At 46.9% G+C, this 22,916-nt stretch overlaps 2 pseudogenes; one reads left to right on the top strand and one right to left on the bottom strand.

Annotated features, from left to right (window-relative positions):
- Positions 1-4,909: 4,909 nt before the first annotated feature.
- On the top strand, positions 4,910-8,484 carry LOC149367448 (uncharacterized; annotated as a pseudogene).
- Positions 8,485-10,374: 1,890 nt separating this feature from the next.
- Positions 10,375-22,916, bottom strand: LOC149367447 (uncharacterized; annotated as a pseudogene).

Here is a 22,916-nt window from a genome sequence, read left to right as displayed (position 1 = left end):
CGACAAACAAACGAAGAACCAATCAGGCATACGATAGTATGGACGCCGGGACATACGGGAGTAACAGGGAACCAAGAGGCGGACAGGATAGCTCGAGGGTACACTTATTACCGAGCATCCAACGTAGGCGACCTCGAGGGGAACGAACCTGTACCCCAAGATTATTCGGCGATTCTAAATTATTACAAGGGCTGCAGAAAGCGGTATCCACCACTGGACAACTCCCTTAGCAGAGAGGACTCTGTCGCGTGGAGACAGCTACAGACGGGCTCCTACCCGAACCTACACGTACTCAACAAAATATATCCAACACAATACAATGACAAATGCCCTTGGTGCCAAGAACCCCCCACGCTGTACCACATAACGTGGGCATGCCAGAGGATAAGCGTGGTACCAGTGATAACAAACCCGAGTGCGGAGCAATGGGAGGGAGTGCTCTCCAGCGATCGTCGGGTCGACCAAGAAGGTCTGATTCGGCGAGCAAAACTGGCAGCAGCATCCAGCGGAGCCCTGGACTAAGGGCAACCGACCTTTGAGCAAGATGGACGAAGCCATCTCAAAACCGCCGAACACAATCCGAATCTAGAGCTAATAAAGTTTTCACTCACTCACTCACTCACTCGCCCCTAAGAGTGGAACGCGACAGCGTCTTGCAACGCTGCCAAGGAGACCATAGAACGCCATCGCCCATTCGGTTCTGCGCCTCGCTCGTCGGTAAATTGGTTTTTGAGGAAAGGAAATGTATCTGTTTCTCATTTGTCGGTGGACACCTAAACCTCGCCGGAAGGGAATGGAGGAGGATGAGAGTGAGTGAAGACACCGTATTCACTAGACGCGCCTTTGTTCGTTCCAAACCATCGAGCTGGCATGGCGGAGTGGATAGCATGCTCGTCTCTCACGCCGAAGACCGGGGTTCGATTCCTGAGCTCGACCAATTTCTTAATCGGTTTTATTTATTTATATGGCCTGACTAGTAAAGCTAATTTGGCTAATTGGGTAATTAAGCAATTAAGTAAGCTCAGTCCCACTTACTTGGAGCATCACTACTAGCCAAAGTACAATTGGCCCCGTTTGAAATTCGCGCACTGTGACGTCACGACCGTTTCCACCAATTGAAAAGCGTGACATTTTCTGTCGACAACTGCTGCTTACAACGATGAGACATTAAAGGCTTCCGCCTTAATAGCCATGACAATGCGTGATGCTTGAACTGGCGCTTTAGTGCGAGGATTAAAACAACAGCACACGGTCACGGTTCGACTTCCCAACCCACTTTCGAGTGCCGATTATTGCGATCATCAGCGACAGACTTGAAGCGAAGCTGAGGACGCGGTAGGATGAAGCTAGCGGTTATTGAAAGCACCTACATTTGGTCAAAGATCAGGTGTGAAAATAACGCATCAGCTGAAGCTTGCCTGTTGAAATTTACTCGCAAGATGAAAGTACGCATAGCAAACGATGCACCAGCTCGACGAGCTCGACCGAACCAAGATGGAAACCGGAAGTTGTGGGCGCGGTGTTGCCAGACCGCCAAGCAATTTCGCATATCGTCTATTGGTCGACCAGTTGAAAAATATAAGTTGAAGTCAATGACGTCCTTCACTGAGATCTGGATATATATTTAGCTGGCTATAAAACAAACACTAGAATACTTAGCTTCTTGTAAAAGAAATAGTAAGAGCTTAATCTCTGTAATTGTTTTCATCTCCACTATCAACGCGGGCATCCTTGAATTAGACAACTTAGCTTAATGGTCAACCGCCACTGGCTCCAGGTGGTCGGTCGTATGAGTTGAGTATATAAGTGACTGTAAAAGTGCGTTCTGAGGATATATGTTGATAATTTATGTTAGTATACAGTGTCTGACTATAGTGTTGAATGCATGCTTGTTGTTCTCGCTTGATTTTTATTACAACTAGCATGTAATTATAATTCGAATTCCCTTGTAAAAACGTTGGCAGAAGTCTCACAGCAGTCAGAAGAAAAGCCGACTGCTTCCAAATGAAATTGATTTTTTAATTTTTATTGCTGGCCAGTTGAAACCATTTTAGTCTAATAGGTATGCCATTTGAATTCAATTGGTGGGCCATCTGGTTTGGTTTGGTTTGGTTTCTGGGGTTTAACGTCCCAAAGCGACTAAGGCTATGAGAGACGCCGTAGTGAAGGGCTCCGAGAATTTCGACCACCTGGGGTTCTTTAACGTGCACTGACATCGCACAGTACACGGGCCTCTAGAATTTCTCCTCCAAAGAAATTCTAGCCGCCGCGGCCGGGATCGAACCCGCGTCTTTCGGGACAGCAGCCGAGCACCGTAACCGCTGAGCCACCGCGGCGGCGGTGGGCCATCTGGTCTGCTTGGGTGACCAATTGTTTCTAATTGGAAGCACCAGTTGGTCTCAATTGGTCGAGCCCAATGGGTGGCAAAAACACAACTGAAAAGTTTCCAACTGGATCCATCGTTTTGTTTTGACTGGGGTAATTATTTTCTCCCTAGTTCGAAGCATGGTTACCTTTTTCTGCTGGCTATAGTCTAACGAGTGTGGCCAACATGATATGAGAAGTCTTGGCCTTAATGCATTGGTTGTTTAATATCTTCAATTGTCAAAATGATGCATCAACAGGACAAATGAATATTAGCCAAAAACATTTATTGTGGCTCTCTCGACCAACATAAGCAGCCACTGAAGACATATGGAGTGTATCGCTACAATAGCAGTATGACACTATAAACACTGGTACCCCACACTTAAAGCAGAACAAATGTGTTGGGTAAAAAAGTGCAAAGTGTGAATTTTGATTCTTGGCTGTCATATACAGATATTCTGGTCCTGCAGCAAAGTGTGTTCATAAGAGTGGCCTGCACATATTACATCATTTTGAACAAAACTTGTTACTGTCTGCAAACACAGGATGCCCTGCTGCTAACGCAGTTTAAAAATCTAGACCGTGTATGTTTCATGCGGAGAGGACATAAATAAGCATTAAAGCTAAGTATGCAGGGTACAGTCATGGGATGAAACCAAATGATAGTGCAGAGCGAAAAATATATGCACAGAAAAAAGTGTCTCAGAAAGCATGTACCCCCCTTGCCAAAAGTAAGCGAGCAACAGTGTTTTGTTTCCAAAGTGCATAACGTAGCCTTCGCAGCAACCTTCAGGACCGACGGTTGTGAGGGAAAGGGCTCACCTTACTCTACACAGAATCGGAGCTAAAGTGCTTCGTTACGCGGCTAAGAAACGAACCACCTGTGCCAGGTGGCAAAGACTGTACATGCATTGCTCTACATGAAAAGGGGGGGGGGGTCACATCCTCCACACTCTGCTACCACCTGTAAACACAGGATGTCCAGCTACTAGTGCAAGAGGCAGGAACCAAGCGCATTGTATGCAAGGAAATGGAACGAATCAGCACTGTGATAAAATATGTCAAAATGTACAGACGTGATGAGCAAAGCAATAAAGTGCACGTGCCTCGTTATATTCACATTAATTGCTCGATATGCTGCACATGACTTTTAAAGAAAGTCAAATGCTTCTTCACTGGCTGTGGTGAAGCAGAGGCTAGAGCGGTCAGCTGCTCAGCATGAGTGACAAGTGTTATCTCAGCTGTGCATTCACATTTCATTGGGGACAAAAAGCAAAAGTGTGGATGGGCTGAGCAACAATGTTAAAGACCCGAGATGGATGACATCAATTGGTGACAGGTGTTCAGTGTGGCATCTCTTGTAGCTACAACCCAGCTTTAGGACTTTATGTTCTCCACAAAAAAAGGCTAATCATTAGTAATATCAGGTTACGCTTCTGCACATTGTTCAATTCATGTGTGATCATGGAAGAGAGTGGGCAGGTAGACAACACAGAGTGAACAAGGGAGGGTGTAGCCTCGGGGTGTTCAGATGGGAGCACTTGTGTTCGCCCAGATGAAGACCAGTCCTCTCGTCGTTGACCCTGAGGTTCCTTCCTCCCTTGTTCACTCTGTGATGGCCACAGTCATGCCATGCTAGCTGGAAAGAATGTAGTACGAGTGGTCATCAAGCAGTCACTAGAACAACAAGCAATGCACACATGCAAACATATGAAGTAAACATATCTGTAATGTAATAGCAACGTGCAAATTTCATGCGATACACATCTTATGAAGGACCTGAATAATTTAAAAAAAACTTACTATATAGTCAGCCTGGATATTTGTGGTCAATCCGAGTGCAATTCTTTAACTGAGTAAGCTTAATGAAAATTTTCAATAAACAACTGCTATCCAGTTTTTACTATGGTGCATTCGCTTCCCTATCAATCATTGCTCATTCAGTATCTAGCGCGAGCAAAGCCGGACATTATAGGAGGAGACCACGCTACGAGGTGGCGCGAGCGTCATCACGGCTGGCGCGCCATATCGGTGGTCGAGTTCATTCGGCGCGCGCGACGGACGGTGGCTGATTGCTCGTGCGGGTGTTTTTTTCCTTGTAACCGCTTTTCTCCCTACCGCAATGATAAAATGTGCTGTGCACGGGCGCAGTGCCCACTCGCGGAAGAATGCGAACGATGAGAATGTGGCAAACGTCGGTTTTTTTCCCATACGGAAAGTGGTCACGCATCAGTGCGCACGGACCAACGAAATGTCTGGACGGAGAAGGACGGAATGGTTTCGCCGTATTAATCGCAAAGATATGGACCGCAATGCTAACCACTACTGAGTGTGTGGGAGGCATTTCATTTCAGGTAAGCATTGGAAGTCCGCAGATCGCGGTTCCGCGTTGTTAGCGACTGCCTGCAGCTTGCCGTCGTAAAGCAGCCGCACGTCTCGTCGGGAGATAGCTCGTAAGCGACTTAACAGAATTGCCTTTACGCAGGTCGTCCACCATACATAGTGGATGAGTGCAACCCGGACGGGGCGCCCTCCCTTCATTATGGGCACGGAAGCAAAGCGAACAGCAACGCCGCGTGGTACGTCCGCCCGCGGTTTGATTGCATACTTACCCGCTGGTTACTTCCCACAGGCTTATAACATCGCCACTCAAAGGAAACCTGATGATCTTGCATTTCTCAAGTAGCTGAATGTAAGGCTTCCTTTCCGGTACACGAGCAAAAGGCGATGAGCGGAGGGATCACAAAGTCCTTTGAAGCAGCAGCACACCAATGCACAGAATGAAAGCAGTGCTGGAACAGATTGGCCAGTGCCCCAGGGAGACGATGAATAGCTTTTTAGCGATTGTCCGGTATTCGAGAGTCAAGAATGCGCCGACGGAGATGCGTGTTCCCGTGAGGGGGACAAAGGTACTTCTTTACTCGAGTTTATGCATGCTTAAAGTTGTAACATTTTCATATGGCTTTCAACGAAAGAAAGCCAGTTGTTTTTTTAATTGATCATGCTGTCCTTGCAGTGACTTGATTGGCAGGTTGCACATTGTTTGCGGTCGTATCTTTTTAGGGAAGGCAGACTTTTCACTAGTCACAGACCTGACAAGGGAGCAAATTGAGCCCATTGAAAATGAAAATCGCCACTTGGTTGCAGAGCTGGAGAAGTGCGTAACAAACTGAACAAGCAGTCTCTTACCGAAGACTTATTTATTTATTTATTTACCCCCTGCGCCACGCGGCATTACAGTGGGAGAGGGTATACATAAAAACAAACATAACATAAGCAGTGTCAGCCACGGAAACAAGTCCAAATTGCATTAAAACAAAGAAAACAAAAACAGATAAAAATTTCACGGAACCACGGAACTGAAATGGTTATTATAAGGCAGAAAAGAAAACATCATTAGACATAATACAAGCAGTGTCCGAAGACAATTTGTTCCAATCCCGTAATGTTCTGGTAAAAAAAGACAATCGAAGTACATCAGTTTTTGAGGCAATCTCCCGTACTTTGAAACTGTGGTCTACGCGGTCAGATACGTAATGAGGTGCAAGTATATACTTCGCTCTTTCAATGCCAAGAGAACAATGATAAATCACGTGAAAAAACTTGAGTCGCAACTTACGTCGATCGCCACTTACGTCGACGGATTTCCAAATGCTCCCATTGCAGTCTTTCTTTCAAAGTCTCGGCAGAGACATCTTTTCTGCAAATCCCTGACACAAACCGAGCAGCTAACTTCTGAACCCTTTCTGGCTTTATCTCGCACCGCTAGAAGATCCCAAATTGTGCAGGCATATTCAAGGATTGACCTAACATTGGTGGTATACAATAATTCTTTTGTGCACAGTGGAAAAGACCTGGCATTTCTACGCAGAAGGCCCAAAGCTTTCGCAGCTCTGGATGCAACACAATCAACCTGTCTCTGCCACTTTAGTTGAGATCTAAAGTAAACACCTAAGTATTTATATTCAGAAACTTGATCTAACCTTATACCATGTAGATTACTGCTGCTCACATGAGGATTTTTCTTTCTGGTAAATGTCATACCGACAGTTTTATTTAAATTTAGTCTCATATGCCATTTTACACACCATTCGCTGATTCTGTCTAGGTCGTGTTGGAGAGCATGCACATCACTCGCACCTTTTATTTCGTTGTACAGTACACAATCATCAGCGAATAATCGCATTTGACGTTGGATGCCATCACTTATCTCATTCATATAGACTAAAAATAATAGTGGACCTAAGACCGATCCCTGAGGTACCCCATCTCGAAGGAACAGCGCAAAAAAACACAGGACACATAGAATAAGAAGACACCACGAGCGCTCGTGGTGTCTTCTTATTCTATGTGTCCTGTCTATGTTTTTTTGCGCTGTTACTTCGAGATGGATCACCAACAAGCCCAAGCTGCTGTTTTGGCTGAGGTACCCCAGACCTGACATTTGATACTTGAGATTGAGACCCATTAATAACGACAAACTGCTTACGAAATGCAAGGTACGAGCGTATCCAAGAAATAACCTGAAGATTAATGTTATCAGCTCCTAATTTTTAAATTAGTAAAACATGTGGAACAGTGTCGAACGCTTTCTCGAAATCCAAAAAAGCACAGTCTACAGAGAGACGACGATCTAAAGCTTCTATGTCGTGCTTAAATTCTGTGAATTGTGTAATGCAAGAAAGGCCTTTACGAAAACCATGTTGAGCTGGATTAAACAAATAATGTTTATTAATATGTGGTACTGCAGTAGTATACAAAATATGCTCGGATTATTCGCGAAATCACTCCGGGGCCCGACTTGTGGATTGGCTCAACGCTCCCAACTTTCCAGCCTTCTGGAAGGCAAAAATTATCTTAATATATGGTGCAACTGACGGTGCACAGCGTTGAAAAAGGCTACTTGGAAGCCTGTCAGGGTCACAAGCTTTTGAAACATTCAATCCCCGCAACAGCGTTTCAATTCTACTCGTTGAAATGCTGACATTTTCCATCTCGCCAATCGCACTTTGGTGAACCAGCCTGTTCCCGTCGTTTCTTATCACTGGGGAAAAAAACAGAACTGAAATATTGATTACAACATTCGGCCTTGGCCCTGTTGTCCCGTACAACGTCACTGTCAGAAACCAAAGACGTAATAGCTGCCCTATCTTTACCATTAAGTTTAACGTACTTCCAAAATTCTTTCGGAGAATGACATGTTGCAGGTTTACACCCTTCTGATGGACCTTCTTGAAGTCCTTAAGGAATGCATTGCGCACACAAGCCGGAACATTCTCACCCTCTTCCAGGAAATGCTCATATTCCTCATCCGGCTTCGTTTTAACATGCCATTGCAGGATTTGGCATACTGGCAATCACCTCTTACACTGAGTTGATAAGTGTTGTATATAAGAAATCTGTTGTCTTGTCACTTGCAGGTTTAACATATCCCAGCCAACTGTGTCAAGGGTCGTCAAAAAGTGGATTGATGTTGCCTTTGCTCGCCTATCTCATGCTGTGAGATGACCAGAGTCTAGTGTTGCAGGCAGCAATGCCTGTGGTGTTTCGGCAGTCTTTGGGGACAAAGGTAGCTGTGATACTCCACTGTTTTGAGGTGTTCATAGTGCTACCTTCATCTCTCCTACCAAGATCACACATATATTCGAACTATAAACACCACAATATACAATCAAGTATCTGATTGGGATTGCCCCACTGGGTGTCATCACATTTATGTCTCGTGGATGGTGTGGACGCACAAGTGACAGGGCCATTACACAAACACGTGGCGTACTGAATAGCCTCCAGCCTGGAGATTATGTTTTGGCAGACAGGGGCTTCACTATCGGGGGCAGCGTTGGGCTTCGCTGTGCAAAGCTTGTAATTCCTGCTTTCACTAAAGGCAAGCCCCAACTTTCAAATTGTGAAGTGGAAAAGACGCGAAGGCTTGCAAATGTTAGGATTCAAGTCGAAAAAGTCATTGGGCTGCTCCGCAGTAAGTATCAAATTTTAAAGTACACACTGCCTGTGGAGGTGCTTGCATCTGAAGAAAACGGACCCACTGTGCTTGATAAGATAGCGTTTGTATATGCAGCGCTATGCAATTTGATTAACTGCACTGTTCCGTTTGGGTGACTCCAGACACTGATAAGGTAGACTAAATGTGGGAAAAAAGCAACAGCTATTGCACTACAGGTGCTACACCTTTTTGCACTCAAGGCAGTACCAATTTCCTTTTGGTGCTGCTTCCAGCTTGACGTATTTGAAGTGAAACCACACATAATTGCATGTAGAATTGTCACAGATCACCATATTGCCTGTTTCAGGCTCTTGACAAAAACAATGCACCTGCTCTTGTGAGGACTCAGTGTCTTTCACAGGGTCTTGTTGATTTCCGTCGCTCCTCTCAGTGTCTCCAGTAGTTTCTAGCAAATTTCCACTGCTGCCACCGTTTTCAGCAGTGTATTGAAGATCCCCCTTTCGGTCCGGTAATGGAAGCAAAGTTCGGACAGAGGAATAGTCTTGAAATACTGTTCACAGCGCTTGATCATCGTATCGCAGAAATGTGTATCTTTGCAAACACGGATAACAAAAATTACGAGGAACTTTAGCGGCTAAAGTGGTGAAAGGCGAAAGCCTGAGAGTTGCATTCTGCTACACGATTGTTCACTGCACATTTTGTTGGTGCATTAATTAACTCCGAATTAAAGACGCTTAAGCTTCGCCTTTAGGAGTGGAACGCGACAGCGTGTTGTAGCGCTCCCACGGAGTCCAAGGAACGCCGCCACCCGTTCGGCGCGATGCGTTGCCCTTAGGAACCGTACCGGATGCACCGTACAGGACGGAAGGAAGTGTGCGTGAAAGAAGAAAGAGGGGCCGTAATGAAGAATATGAAAATTGTATTTGAGGAAAGGAAATTACGCATTACCTGTCTCACATATCTCAGTACACACTAGTCGAAAATTGTATTTGAGGAAAGGAAGTTGCGCAGTAACTGTCTCACATATTTCGGTGGACACCCGTCAAAGGTAGCGCGCGGTGACGTCACGACAATTTCGACCAATCTGAAACGCGGACAAATACGCCTTACTCGGTGGTAAATTGGTTTGTGAGGAAATGAAATGCATCTGTCTCTCATATCTCGGTGGACACCTCGCCGTAACGGGAAGGGAGGAAGATGGGAGTGAACGAAGACACCGTATTCGCTAGACGCACCTTTGTTCATTCCAAACCATCGAGCTGGCATGGCGCTGTGGTAGCGTGCTGGACTCGCACTCCGGAGACCGGGGTTCGATTCCCAAGCTCGGCCAATTTCACACTCGGTTTTATTTATTTATGTGGTCTGACTAGAAAGGTTAATTCGACTACTTGGTTTAGTAAGCAATTAACTAAACTCAGTCAAACTTTCTTGGAGCATCACTATACGATCCCTTTAATTGGTTGCATGGTTAGTAGCCAAAGTAAAATTGGCCACGTTTGAAATTCGCGCACTGTGACGTCACGACCGTTTCGACCAACTGAAAAGCGTGACATTTCTGTCGACAGCTCCTGCTTACAACGATGAGGCATTAAAGGCTTCCGCCTTTAATAAAGTCCTTTGCTGTCCACAGCACAAAGTCACAGTAGTTTACTTTGCACACAAGTGTTTGCAACTGGATCTGGTAGTAATAAGGGTGGTCGCTCTTATGCTTGACAGCCCCATCCACAAGAGTTATACAGGAGGACTTCAATTTGCTGCCGAACATGTTATTACCTGCCATTATACGGGACTTTTATTTCCAGGACGCCTTTTTTTTGCAGCAAGTGCAGTTTATGATGCCACCAGGAGAGGCGGCTAAATATGGTCGCTCGGTTGAGAAGTGCAGCCGTGAATCGTTGCATGCAAAATTTAAGTGTACAATTTCTGATCCAGCCTTGTAGGCATCTCTTGCCTTTGATTCTTTTTCTTTCCCTCAAGCAGTATATGGGGACCAAAATCATGTGGTTAGAGGGTAAGAAATTTTTCTGAGTAGTGACATCGCAGGGTCACTCAGTGATGTTTGGCAGACCGCCTTTGCATTGGAGGAAGTGATGCGGCCAGCCCTGAAAGGGAACCACTTTGTGCGTTTGGCTTGTTCTCTTGTACTCCTCTCGGTGCTGTCTGCAAGCTGAAATACAGAACAAATTGTTTCAGCCTAGGCGCACTCGCTTTCTTTTTTATGCAGAGCTAGATAAAAAATGTAAGTACAAAGGCCAGCCATGCTGTACAGTTGGGGACAAAAGTCTCCGGACCACGTGTTCCTCAAACGAAGCTTATAGCTCTACTATCTGACAGCGGCTGGAGACCGCACTTGTGGAGATGAAACAACAAAAATTTAACTTTTACCTCGACAAGTGTGGTCTCCAGCTGCCGACTAATAGCAGAGCTATCGGCTGTGTTAAAGGAACACGTGGTCCGGAGACTTTTGTCTCAGAATGTACCTGTGGCTCCAGTGTGGCGCTTTCAGCCAGCTGGGAACATCTCTCCATCACGGCACTCCATGTGGCGGGTTGATGTTTGTGAGGATGGCACTTGGAAACTGGGTCGCAACAGTGATAAACTCTTGCGCATACTGTGGTTCCAGAGGCAACAGGGATGGTAGGGTCCCATTTCGGCGGAATGTTGCTAAACACTGGGACCATTGCTCATCTGTAGTCGGTTGAATGTTCACTGAGCGCCGTTAACCTCTCCTTCTTGAGGATGTAAAGCTCACATCTGATGCAGGTTTAGGTTCAATGAAACGTACTGGTGGAGAAAGCCAGACATTATCTTTATCAGTGCAAGCTTGCCCATCCCGTCTCTGCACGACAGCCTGTAACTGCCCCAATGTGGGAACGGGCTTCCCCTAAGCCTGCCTTACATGTGCAGTGGGCAGCTTGCACATTGCCACCTTGGTGTACGAGGAGCCAGAGGTACAGTGGTTTGCCACTCACTCACTGAGAGTGTAGAGCATGCATAAAAATGAGAATAAGCTGGTGAAAAAACAAGTTCTACCAAAGGCTTTAGGATTGCTATCTCGCAAAGCGTTAGAAAAATGCAAACGATGCTTTCGCGTAACTATGCGATGGTGTCACAAAAGAGTAGTTAGCTGATGGGCAATAAATAGCGACCTGCCAGTGTACATGCGTGCACCAAAAAGCTGCGGTGAAGATCTGGCAGAAAACATATGAATCTCAGCGTCTCTGCAGCTAAATATTGCGGTAAAACATTACTTGTTTTACAATCGAACATCAGACCATCTTACGGCGCGCAGTCAAAAGGTGTTCCCGGAACGCCCCCCCCCCCCCCCCCAAAAAAAAAAAAAAAAACACCACTTCTCGACACTCCGCGATCGCTGCACTACACAGCGCTTAAAGGGGAACTCCGGCGATTTTTCAGTCATTTTAAGTTAATGGCTGTTTAGTGTTCCTAAGAACTCCTGTAATGTGTACGATACAAGGTTTTCAAAAGCAACCTTAAAATAATTTTTAAACAGCAAAAAACGCAAAACTCGAAACCGAAACCGCAAAACCGAAACCGAGGAGGTGCCTTCGTGCGGTATTGACTGTGACGTCAATGGCGTGTTCGCCGCGCTGTGATAGGATAGGATGGGATAAACTTTATTTGCTCTATTTTACAAGTTATCACGGTCGATAGAGGTCGGCGTCCCTATTCCAGGGCACCGCTGAGCTTGGCTGCTCGCTGGGCATGGATGACCAGTTCTCGCTGGAGAACCGGGTTGCCGCTGAAGAGCAAACTCTCCCACTGTTCCGCACTTTGATTTTGTATTCTATGGAAAGCCTCGTTTCTTTTGCATTCCCACGTGACATGATATAGGGTGGGTTTGGCCCCACACCATGGGCATATGTCCCTGCATTGATCCGGGTACATTTTGCTTAGTATATGTAAGTTCGCAAAGGTTCCCGTTTGCAGTTGCTGCCAGTATACTGCTTCTTGTTGATTTGAAGTCCCCGAAGATATCGCAACTACATTGCGCCGCGCTGTCGACATGACTGAAAGCGCGGAGAACAGCTTTTCCGACACCAATGAGTCTTTAGAAAACGACTCATTCGACGATTTTGGGGTGGACGAGTCGCCTTTCAGGTATGATCCACCGCTGCGCGAGCCAGCCGAGTCACACCACAGGCCGCGTCACCTGCAGTATGGAGACGGTTTGAACTAGGAGAAGTAAGTACTTGAGTCATTTCTTGTGCATGCATTTGCGACACAATCGTCAGAACAAAAGTTAATGTGATGTTCCCGCCAACAGCTGTTCGTGTGGTGAGTGCCGGCCGACCCAGCATGATGAAAGATTCTGCTGCCAGAACGTTGCCGCAATGTACAACGTCCTTACAGGGGCATGCATCACCAACAGTCCTCTCTTTGCGAAGCTTTGTCTCGACGGCGAGCTTTTGGAAGTGAATTCACGCCAGCTACAGCTCTCCAGTCCAACATACTTTGAGCACGCTGACCGTGGCCCGCTTCCTCTTGATGGCCGCGCTTCGTTCAGCTGGCCGCTGCGATGAGCGGTTGTACTCGAATAACGTTGGCACAGAATCTGCCATCAAGCGCCGGTTGAACGAAGCCTTAGCGAGTCCAAGGCTCTCTCTGAGGTACACGCTGTCTTCATAGCAATCTGGCGCGAAATGTACCGAGCACAAGCGGGAATGCTTCCTCGGAGACCAGTTGACACGGCGGACAGCTCTCGCCCACTTTTCGCGAAGGTTCTTATCGCTGGGAAACCTACGGAATAGATCACGCCCATTGTCAAGATGAATTTGTGCACCCCACAGCACAACAGAAGTTGGGGTGACCCATCATTCTGGCGTAGACATCCGATCAGGCATGTTGAGATGGCGCGAAATTGCACAGGCGGTCGATATAATTCCAGAGACCTCCCTTACGGCACCTCTTTCTTCCTTTCTTCTTTCACTCCTCACTTCCGGCGCGGTTCGGGTGTCCGAACCTGAGACCCATTTCCCTCACGTCGTGTCTTGGCAAATTGTACGAGAGAATCGTCACCAGGCGAATTCAACAATACCTGGAAGACGAAGAACAGTACCCGCACAGCATGTTCGGCTTCCGGGCGAACCTGTCGACGCAAGACGTCCTGCTGCAGATCAAGGAAGAGATCATAGACACGGCACCTAGAACTGGCGAAAACATTATCATGGCCCTGGACATCAAAGGGGCCTTCGACAATGTTAGCCACGGGGCCATTATGGAAGGCCTAAACAACGCCAACTGCGGAAGAAGAACCCACGACTACGTAAGATCCTTCCTGTCAGAACGCACAGCGACAGTGGGATTGGGAGACCTGCGAAGCGACACCTTTACCATCCCACGTAAGGGCACGCCGCAAGGATCCGTAATCTCACCAGTGCTTGTCAGCATTGCAATGATCGGACTGGCCAGGAGACTCAGCAAGATCGATGGCATCCAGCACGCGATGTACGCCGACGACATTACGGTCTGGGTGAATCGAGGCTCGCTAGGACAAAAGCAAGAGAGACTGCAAGAAGCAGCAACGTGTGTGGAAGAGTACGTGAGGGAAAGGGGCCTAGCCTGCTCCACGGAAAAGTCGGAACTTCTTAGGGTAGGGTCCAACCCTACCAAGGAGGAACTGACAGTAAAGTTAGAAGGCCAAAATGTACCAGAAAGGGATATGATACGCATCCAGGGCATGTGGATCCAAGGAACCAGGAGATGTACAGTCTTTGTCAAAAGTTTAGAGCCCAGGGGGTTCACTTCTAAGCTTTATACTGGGACTCAAGGAGTATTCACGGAAGTCCTACCTATTGCAGGAGGCAGTACCAGAAATCTTCTCATGTCCAGAAAATTTGGAGCGCTTGAGATCCATTAAGAACGACACAGTGTGGCTCAAAAGAAAACCCCCTGGGCTCCAAACTTTTGACAAAGGCTGTACCTACACAATTACCCTACTCAAGAAGTCAACAGTACAAATAAGCCGCATGATAAAGAGGGTATCACAGAACAGAATCGGGATGAAAGAAAGCGACACGATCAAGCTCGTCAGAAGCCTGATCGTCAGCAGAGTCACATACTCGTTGCCATCCCACCGCATGACCAAGAAAGACAAAGAACAGACGGAGGCGCTGCTAAGAATGGCGTACAAGACGGCACTCCACCTGCCAAGAAACACATCAAATGAAAAGCTGCTACAAATGGGCCTAAACAACACATTCGAAGAACTAACGGAAGCCCAGCTAAGTGCACAAATAGCCAGGCTCCAGCAGACAGCCACCGGCCGCAAGCTCCTATAGATATTAGGGCACAATGTAGAAGGGATCGTAGATAGAACAGCTAGCATTCCAGACGAGGTCCGCCAGACACTGTACATCAGCCCTCTGCCGAGAAACATGGATCCCAACCTCCATGCCGCTAGAAGGCAGGCCAGGGCAGACTATGTGAAGCGGAACCTAGCCACAATGGAATACACAGTATACACAGACGCGGCCCTATATCCATGGGACCACAGGACCAGAAAGTTCCGAGTCGCGGCAGCAGTGGTAGACCACATGGGGGAACCAATTAGCAGCGCGACATTAAGAAACTGAACGGTAACGGAGGGGGAGGAAGCTGCCGTAGCTCTAGCGGCGGCCGAAGGTTACCGTAGGAACAAGTCTTTGATCATCCTAACAGACTCCAAAGCAGCATGCAGGAACTACATACAGGGCAAAATAAGCAAGGAAGCGCTGAGCATCCTCCTCGAAGCAAAGCTTCCAAATAAGACCTTAAGACACAGGATTTTCTGGATACCGGCACACACCGGGATAGAGGGTAACTCGAGGGTAGACAGCCTAGTTCGCGAGATCACGAGCCGAGCAGGGCAGTCAGAAACCCTGGAGGACCCCATGACGGTGGAACCAACGTATGCAGAAATATTAAACTACCACAGAGGGCGGAGATTCAAATACCCACCACCCCACACATCATTAACACAGCACGAGGCGGTCTGCTGGCGGAGACTGCAAGCAGGGACTTTCCACAATTTATACATACTACATAAGATGTTCCCTACACAATACAGGGACACATGTCCGTGGTGCGGAGCAACCCCCACGCTATATCACATCACATGGGAATTTCACAAGCTAAATGACCCGAATGCGGAACAATGGGAGGGCCTGCTGACCAGCAGCGAGCTCACGGCCCAAAGGGCACTGGTGCAGCACGCCTGCGAAGCAGCAAGACTCAGCGGTGCCCTGGAATAGGGGCGCCGACCTTGTGAAGATGCCGAAGACATGAAGACATCGGCCCACCGCTAAAACCTGATTTTTGGAGCAATAAATGTTTTTCACTCACTCACTCGGGTGTCCGTTACTGCGTCATTTACTTTCCTCAAAACCAATTTTCAGTTTTCCACTGCACTGCCAACGCCAGCGCGCGCCCGACCAGCTTGACACGCTGACCCGCCATTGAGGTCACAGTACATGCCCGTAGAGTTGCTCGATCAATGGGTGCCGCTCGCGTCGAGGAGCGCTTGTCTTCAAAATTCGCTTGCGGAAAACTACGGCGATTTCAGGTGCGAAATTTTAAGGCGGAAGCCTTTAATGTCTCATCGTTGTAAGCAGCAGTTGTCGACAGAAATGTCACGCTTTTCAATTGCTGGAAACGGTCGTGACGTCACAGTGCGCGAATTTCAAACCGGGCCAATTGTACTTTGGCTACTTAGTAACCATGAAGGGATCGTATATTGATGCTCCAAATAAGTGGGTCTGAGCTTAGTTAATTGTTTAATTACCCAATTAGCCTAATTAGCTTTACTAATCAGGCCATATAAATAAATAAAACCGATTAAGAAATTGGTCGAGCTCAGGAATCGAACCCCGGTCTTCGGCGTGAGAGACGAGCATGCTATCCACTCCGCCATGCCAGCTCGATGGTTTGGAATGAACAAAGGCGCGTCTAGTGAGTACGGTGTCTTCACTCATTCTCATCCTCCTCCATTCCCTTCCGGCGAGGTTTAGGTGTCCACCGACAAATGAGAGACAGATACATTTCCTTTCCTCAAAAACCAATTTACCGACGAGCGAGGCGTAGAACGAATGGACGATGACGTTCTATGGACTCCCTGGCAGACTTGCAAGACGCTGTCGCGTTCCACTCTTAGAGGCGAAGCTTAACATCTTAACCACAAATCAGTGACCGCACTTCAGGTCAAATAAGTGCACCCCCCCCCCCTGAATTTTGGCGGGTGTCCACCGAGATATGTGAGACAGTTACTGCGTAATTTCCTTTCCTCAAATACAATTTTCATTTTCTTCATTACGGGCCATCGTTGTCTTTCTGCTTTCACTCCCTCTTCCTCCCTTCCTCTACGGTGCGGTTCAGGTGTCCACCGAGATTGCAGAGAATTACTGCGCCATTTCCTTTCCGCAAAAAGCGTTGCGTTCAAAGGGCAAGGCATCGCGCCGAACGGGTGGTGGCGTTCCGTGGACTCCCTGGCAGCGCTACAACGCGCTGTCGCGTTCCACTCCTAAAGGCGAAGCAGTAATTAACCATTATTAGTGATTTGTTATCACTTAGTAATTAGTACTTAATTATATGTGACGCCACCATGCAGTGCCACAGAAACAGCGAAGGTGGTGCGGAAAACGCTTCCGCCTCTACCCACTTTAGACAGTCAAAGTGCCCCCTGAATTTTTACATAAGACATCAGACTACCATAAAGAACACAGATTTAAAATTTCATTTCAATCGATGAACATCGAAAAATCGCCGGAGTTGCCCTTTTAAGCAGTGACAAACCGCTTATAAATTTTACAGTGTTTGATCGAACAGTCGGCACAATTCCGCCGCTGACTCCGAAGCCATTAAATCGTAAACGCGACACCACGCGCGATCACTGCGGTTCACAACAATTGAACCGGTGAAGTGCAGCCAGAAAACAAACTAGCTTACCTTGCCTACGACGACAACTTGGCTGTCCAGCCGCTGGGGAGATGCTTCCAATTTCTTGTAGCATTTCAGCTGCTCTATAGTTATAAAGCTGGTTGCATGGACGAGGTAATCCTTTATGTCAGTGAGGTCCACACGTGGCAAAAAAATAACGTCGCACTTCACTTCTGCTTCATTCCAATGAAGAGGGTCGACACCGCCGCACCTTGTCCACACTTTTCAGGCTCTTTCAACATCACGCGCGTATCCGGAGCGATCCAAATCTTCCGAATGCTGCACTGTTTTCTCTGAGAACATCGACACGGCACAGCTGAGCCAGCACAGTTGTTTCACAGCGGCGGAAGCGAACGACCACGATTATGATGGCGACCGCAATCGACCCTAGCGTGTGACGTCATGCGAATACCGCCTATACGAGGTATGATACACGTATCTGCATCGCGGGCGGGGACCGAACCCGCGTCTTTCGGGTCAGCAGCCGAGCACCATAACCACTGAGCCACCGCGGCGTCTATTCCATACTGCACTCTCAGCACATAGACTTTGTACGGATAGCCTTCTTAATGCTGCGCTTAACGGCACGCTCGGTACGTGCATGCTGCACTTCAGTTATTTGTTTCATTTATTCAGAATACCCTTAAAGCCCTCTTTCGAGGGTACTATATAAAAAGGGGGGGGGGGGGGGGGGCAACAGATAGGAAACTTACAATGTCACATGAAAAAACACACAATAAAACACAAATTATTATACGCAGTCATGGAAATAAATTTCAAATACGAACAAGAAATATACTGAGTGCAATAGCAACAACAGGTGAATTACTAAATCTAAATACATAGAGTAACATGCGCATCATAACATATTGGATGGCAAAGGATGGCACTACTAGAACTGTCGATGTCGTTAGATGGTATCCAAAGGGGAGATCAGTTCCTGAAATTTAGATGTGTTACATTCGGCAGCGATATTGGGCGGTAAGCGGTTCCATTCGATGATCGTACGTGGTATGAATGGTTTTGCAAAAAGGGATGTATGGCATGGCGTGCGCTTCATTTTAAAAAGCTGATCGCGGCGTGGAATATTGGCGGTAGGTTCCTGAAAGAAATCTTCATGCAGCGATGGGTGATGATAAAGTTTAAGAAAAAATTGCGCCTCTCCCGTAACCGGGAGTAGAGTAAGCATGAAATGTTTACGGGCCTAACACAGGCTCCATTGCTCGGATTAAGCAGCTGTGACGGTGGCGGCATTGAAATCCAGGACGATGCAGAAGCGTACGCGGACAAGAATGTATATGCAGCGCGTTCGAATACTCCGCGAGCGTGTATACATCGGCCTGCCAGAGGGGGAAAGGGCATGAAGGCCCTGCGGCCGGTCTTTTACATGCGTGAGTGTAGGACCGCAGCGCCATCCTTGGGGAGCGCGCGAAAGCAGTTTTTCAGCCGAAAGCCCTTCTCGCCCTATAGCTCCCCTCTTTCTCTAAGCGGCCTTCTCTCAAAGCCCCTAACAGATCACGTATGACAACGAAGTGTATTGCGGCAAATTATAATTCCGTGCATTATCAAATGCACAGCTCGACTGATATCTTGATAAACATTGAGAAGACACTGGCAGCAGGTATTTTTTGTGACTCGTTTGGAGCAACCGGCGCTTGTATGCCGGTCCCGTAGGAGGGTTTCGAGAGTCTCGTTAAATCTCGTTAAGTCTCGTACGGTGCCCGGATGTTCTCGTTTCAGAGCCCGGATGAGTGGATTTCAGTGCCCGGATGATGGCTTTCGGTCTCGGCGTGACGTCACCACACTGCCGACAACGGGAGCTAAAAGCATTTAATGCTTAGAAGTGATAGACGGGCAAGCTTACGGCGGAAGGAAAGTTCTTTTAATTGAGCGCGTGCTTTTAAAGCTGTGACACTGGTGTTTCGTGAATAGTCCGAATAAATTAAACGCACCGCACGGTTTTGCAAGGCTTCTATGTTATTTATGACGTAAGTTTGGTCGGGGTCCCAGATGGCAGGTGCGTATTCTATTTTAGGGCGGATTAAGGTGGTGAAGGCAAGTTTGCGCAAGTGTGCAGGAGCGTGTTGAAGGTTGCGTTTAAGAAGGCCCCATGAGCGGTTAGCAGGGGCAAAGGTGAGATTGATATGGTGATGCCAAGATAAGTCTGACTCTAAGTGAAGTCCAAGATATTTATATGTATTTGTAAGTTCGATTGCTTCATTGCTAATCTTATAGGAACTTTGAAACCGGGTTGCATGATTGGTGAAGGAAGGACATGGTTTTGGCTTATGGAGATTAAAAGGCATTAGCCAAGAAGAGCACCATTCACCTATTGCATTTAGATCTGATTGTAAAGCGAAGCTGTCAGTGTCACTGGAGATGTTACGATAAAGCACACAGTCATCAGCAAATATTCTAATATATGAAGAAACACATGCGAGTGGATAGTCCCTTTGAGGATCTTGTAGAGGGAAATTGGGTTGATGATTGTTGCAGGATGCTTGACGTCTTGCAGATTCGAATTGCTCAATCACATTGCTAGAGGACACTTATGGAGAGGTTAACTTTTAATAACAATTAATAACACAGAGGAAGTTACAAGCAAGGAGAAAACATATTTACACTTGACTGACTCGTAGTTCTACGTGACAAAACCAGCCCTCGGTCCTGCCGAAACAGGTGGTTTTAAACCCTATGTCCCCGCCCTCGGTGGGGAGAATAACCAACCACGCGACTGCACAAACATCCACAGAATAAATTATTGGGGAAAGGAAAACATCACCAATCAACAATTCGGAAAGGACAACACAACCAATAAATGATTAGGGAAATAAGGTAACTCATCGCGACCAACACTGTACACATATTTACACCTTCTACCATCACGATTTTAGAGAATTATGCTTTCCTGCTGCGAGCTTCGCGAACACTCTCACTTTCCCATGATGCAGATTACTTCAACCGTCCGGTTGACCCAAGTTCAAGGAAAGCCACTTTAACCCGTCTGTTCAGCATCGTCGCTCCTCATGCCTGCAGCTAGCGTGGCAATATCCTGTTGACCGCGCTTCTAGCTGTCAACGCACGCCGCTGTAGACATGGGACAAAAGCCATGCACTGTGACGCGGATCCGCCTCGCCGCAAGCACGTGCACAACAGGATGCGACCTAATGTGTCCGTCGCTGGAGGGAGTTTGACCTTTCCCGTAATCCTCCAGTATCCGGCGCTCCCCTATCACGCTGGGTAGCGAGTGCGACTCACCCCCTTCTCTGCAGTTGTGCGGAGGGCACACGAGAAAGAACGTAATGGGCATTCCACTAACGCGAGCCGGATGCGGTAAATAATGTACAGCAGCGCGAACTTCACTATGCGGGTAAATCATTAATAAAAATAAGAAATAACAAGGGACCAGTCACACTGCCTTGAGGGACACCGGACGTTACAGAGCGAAAAGAAGAGTTGCAATTATTAACGGCGGCAAACTGGATTCGAGATGAAAGTCTTTTATCCAATTGAGTACATCATTATGAAGATTACGACTTGCTAATTTTGGAAACAGTCGGTAATACGGAACCCGGTAGAATGCCGTAGAGAAGTCAAGAAAGGCTGCATCAACCTGAAAGCCAGCGTCTATCGATGAAAGTATGTCATGATTAAACCCCGCGAGCTGTGTTTCACACGAATAGCCCATGCGCAAACCCTGCTGGTACTTATGTATGATGTTAAGGTCTTGTAAATAGTTAATGATCTGGGTGTGCAACACATGCTCTAGAAGCTTGCATGTGGTGCTTGTTAGGGATATTGGGTGGTAATTCAGTGGTGAAGACCGGTCGCCAGACTTGAAGATGGGTGCGACCTTGGCAACGCGCCAGTCATCTGGAATAGTAGCTGTTGATAGTGATTGCGAGAAGAGAGCTGATTATATTGGGCTTATAGTAGGTGCCATGTTTTTTTTGTTATTAAACCCGACGTGGTCAGAAGATGACGAAAGTTTGAGTTTGCGTCTCTCATAGCCTGAGTCGCTTTGAGACGTTAAACCCCATAAGCCTAAACCTAAACCTAAAGTTTGAGTTTACATACTAATGAAAAGATACCAGATTCACTGATGATTATTTCTGGCATAGAGCTACCAATATAGTATTTCATGTCAGGGCATGAGGTGGTATTTTCCCGAGTGAAAACTGATATGAAATAGTTGTTCAGGAGTTCAGCGCAGTCTGATTCAGGAACCACTTCGCTATCGTTATTTGCAAGAACGATGTCAGGAAAGGAACGAGGATTGATTACACGCAAGAATCTCTGAGGGTTAGTTTGAAGCATGGATGACAAGTCGTGATTGAAAAACTGACGACGCGCAGATGTTAGCAGGGACGGATACTCTTGTTCACATTGCTTATATTTTAACCATGACTCGGAAGTACGGTTTTTGTCTGCTCTTCTGCAAAGCCTTTTCTTTTTATTGTTGAGACGACAGCAGTTTTAAACTGAACCAGGGCGCATTGTTGCGGCAGTTTAAAGTTACAACTGTGATGAATTTATCAATTAGGGAAATAAGTGCATTCTTGAATACGGCTCAATTTGCTTCATTTTGTCTTGATAGGTAACTGTCGATAAAGTTGCCAGTAAAAACAGATAATTCCGTATTCATGGCATCATAGTTGGCTTTACCATAACATCTAATATTCTTAGTGATCTTGCGTTCGCTCAGAGGGTGCAGAATATTTCCTGTTAGTGGTCAGACAAACCGTCAAGGTGGGTTAACTTGGAAACGATCTCGATGTCATTTGTAAGATGCAGATGAAGAATATTGGCTGAGGTCACTGAGGTTCGCGGGGGATGATTGATTACTGGAGTTAAAGAGAAATCAAGACATGATTGTAGGAATTCATCAGCTTCATTGTAGTTACTTTACGGGCATATTTTAGCGCAAAAGACGGGACGACGGAAAGACAAGACGAACACGGGCGCTACTGACAGCTGCTTTACTGAAGGGAGAACGAGGCATATAAATACGCTTCTGGCCTGCGCCAGCGCTACCTACCGAGGAACTTGGAATCTAGAGAGGAAATCATATAAGACACGATAGTAAATTTATCTCGGCATTATGCAGAACGATAGACGTGTCACTAACGCAGTCCTGTCCCCCTTTCATGATGAAGAAAGCTTCCAAGGCTTCACGGGCTGTTTTTTGAGCACTTCTGCCAAGGATTGAAACGCTAAGGAAACGCGGCTCACAGTTGCTGCAAGCAATGCAGTGGTCAACAAGATTAGTGCGTGTCTCATTGTAGATATCTTTTGCATGTTGGCGGAGTCGATCGTTTATACAGCACCCTGTCTGGCCGATGCACACTCTGCCCCATGACAGGGAAATCTTGTGCACGACGTTCATAGCGCACTGCACAAAACGTTTTTCATGGTTATTTTGACAGCCCCTTTGTCCATCTTCGCAAGTAATGCGGCGGCTCAGCTGAGAAAGTTTCTTAGGGACTGAAGAGACCATCAGCACGCAAAACCGATTAGCCACCTGTTTCAGGTTGTGGGACAGCTTGTGCAGGTACGGTACCACTTCCGGCTTTTGCTGACCATCCAAGGCTTTTGCAGCGAACGTGCGCTTACCGGGATTCCTTTTCTTGAGGAGCGTTTCCGAGACTGCCAT

This window comes from Amblyomma mixtum, chromosome 1, assembly GCF_055824585.1.
Source record: "Amblyomma mixtum isolate Tamu chromosome 1, ASM5582458v1, whole genome shotgun sequence".
NCBI classification, from domain to species: Eukaryota; Metazoa; Arthropoda; class Arachnida; order Ixodida; family Ixodidae; genus Amblyomma; species Amblyomma mixtum.
The sequence above is the reverse complement of the archived record's forward strand: the minus strand, read 5'-3'. Positions and strand labels throughout refer to the sequence as shown.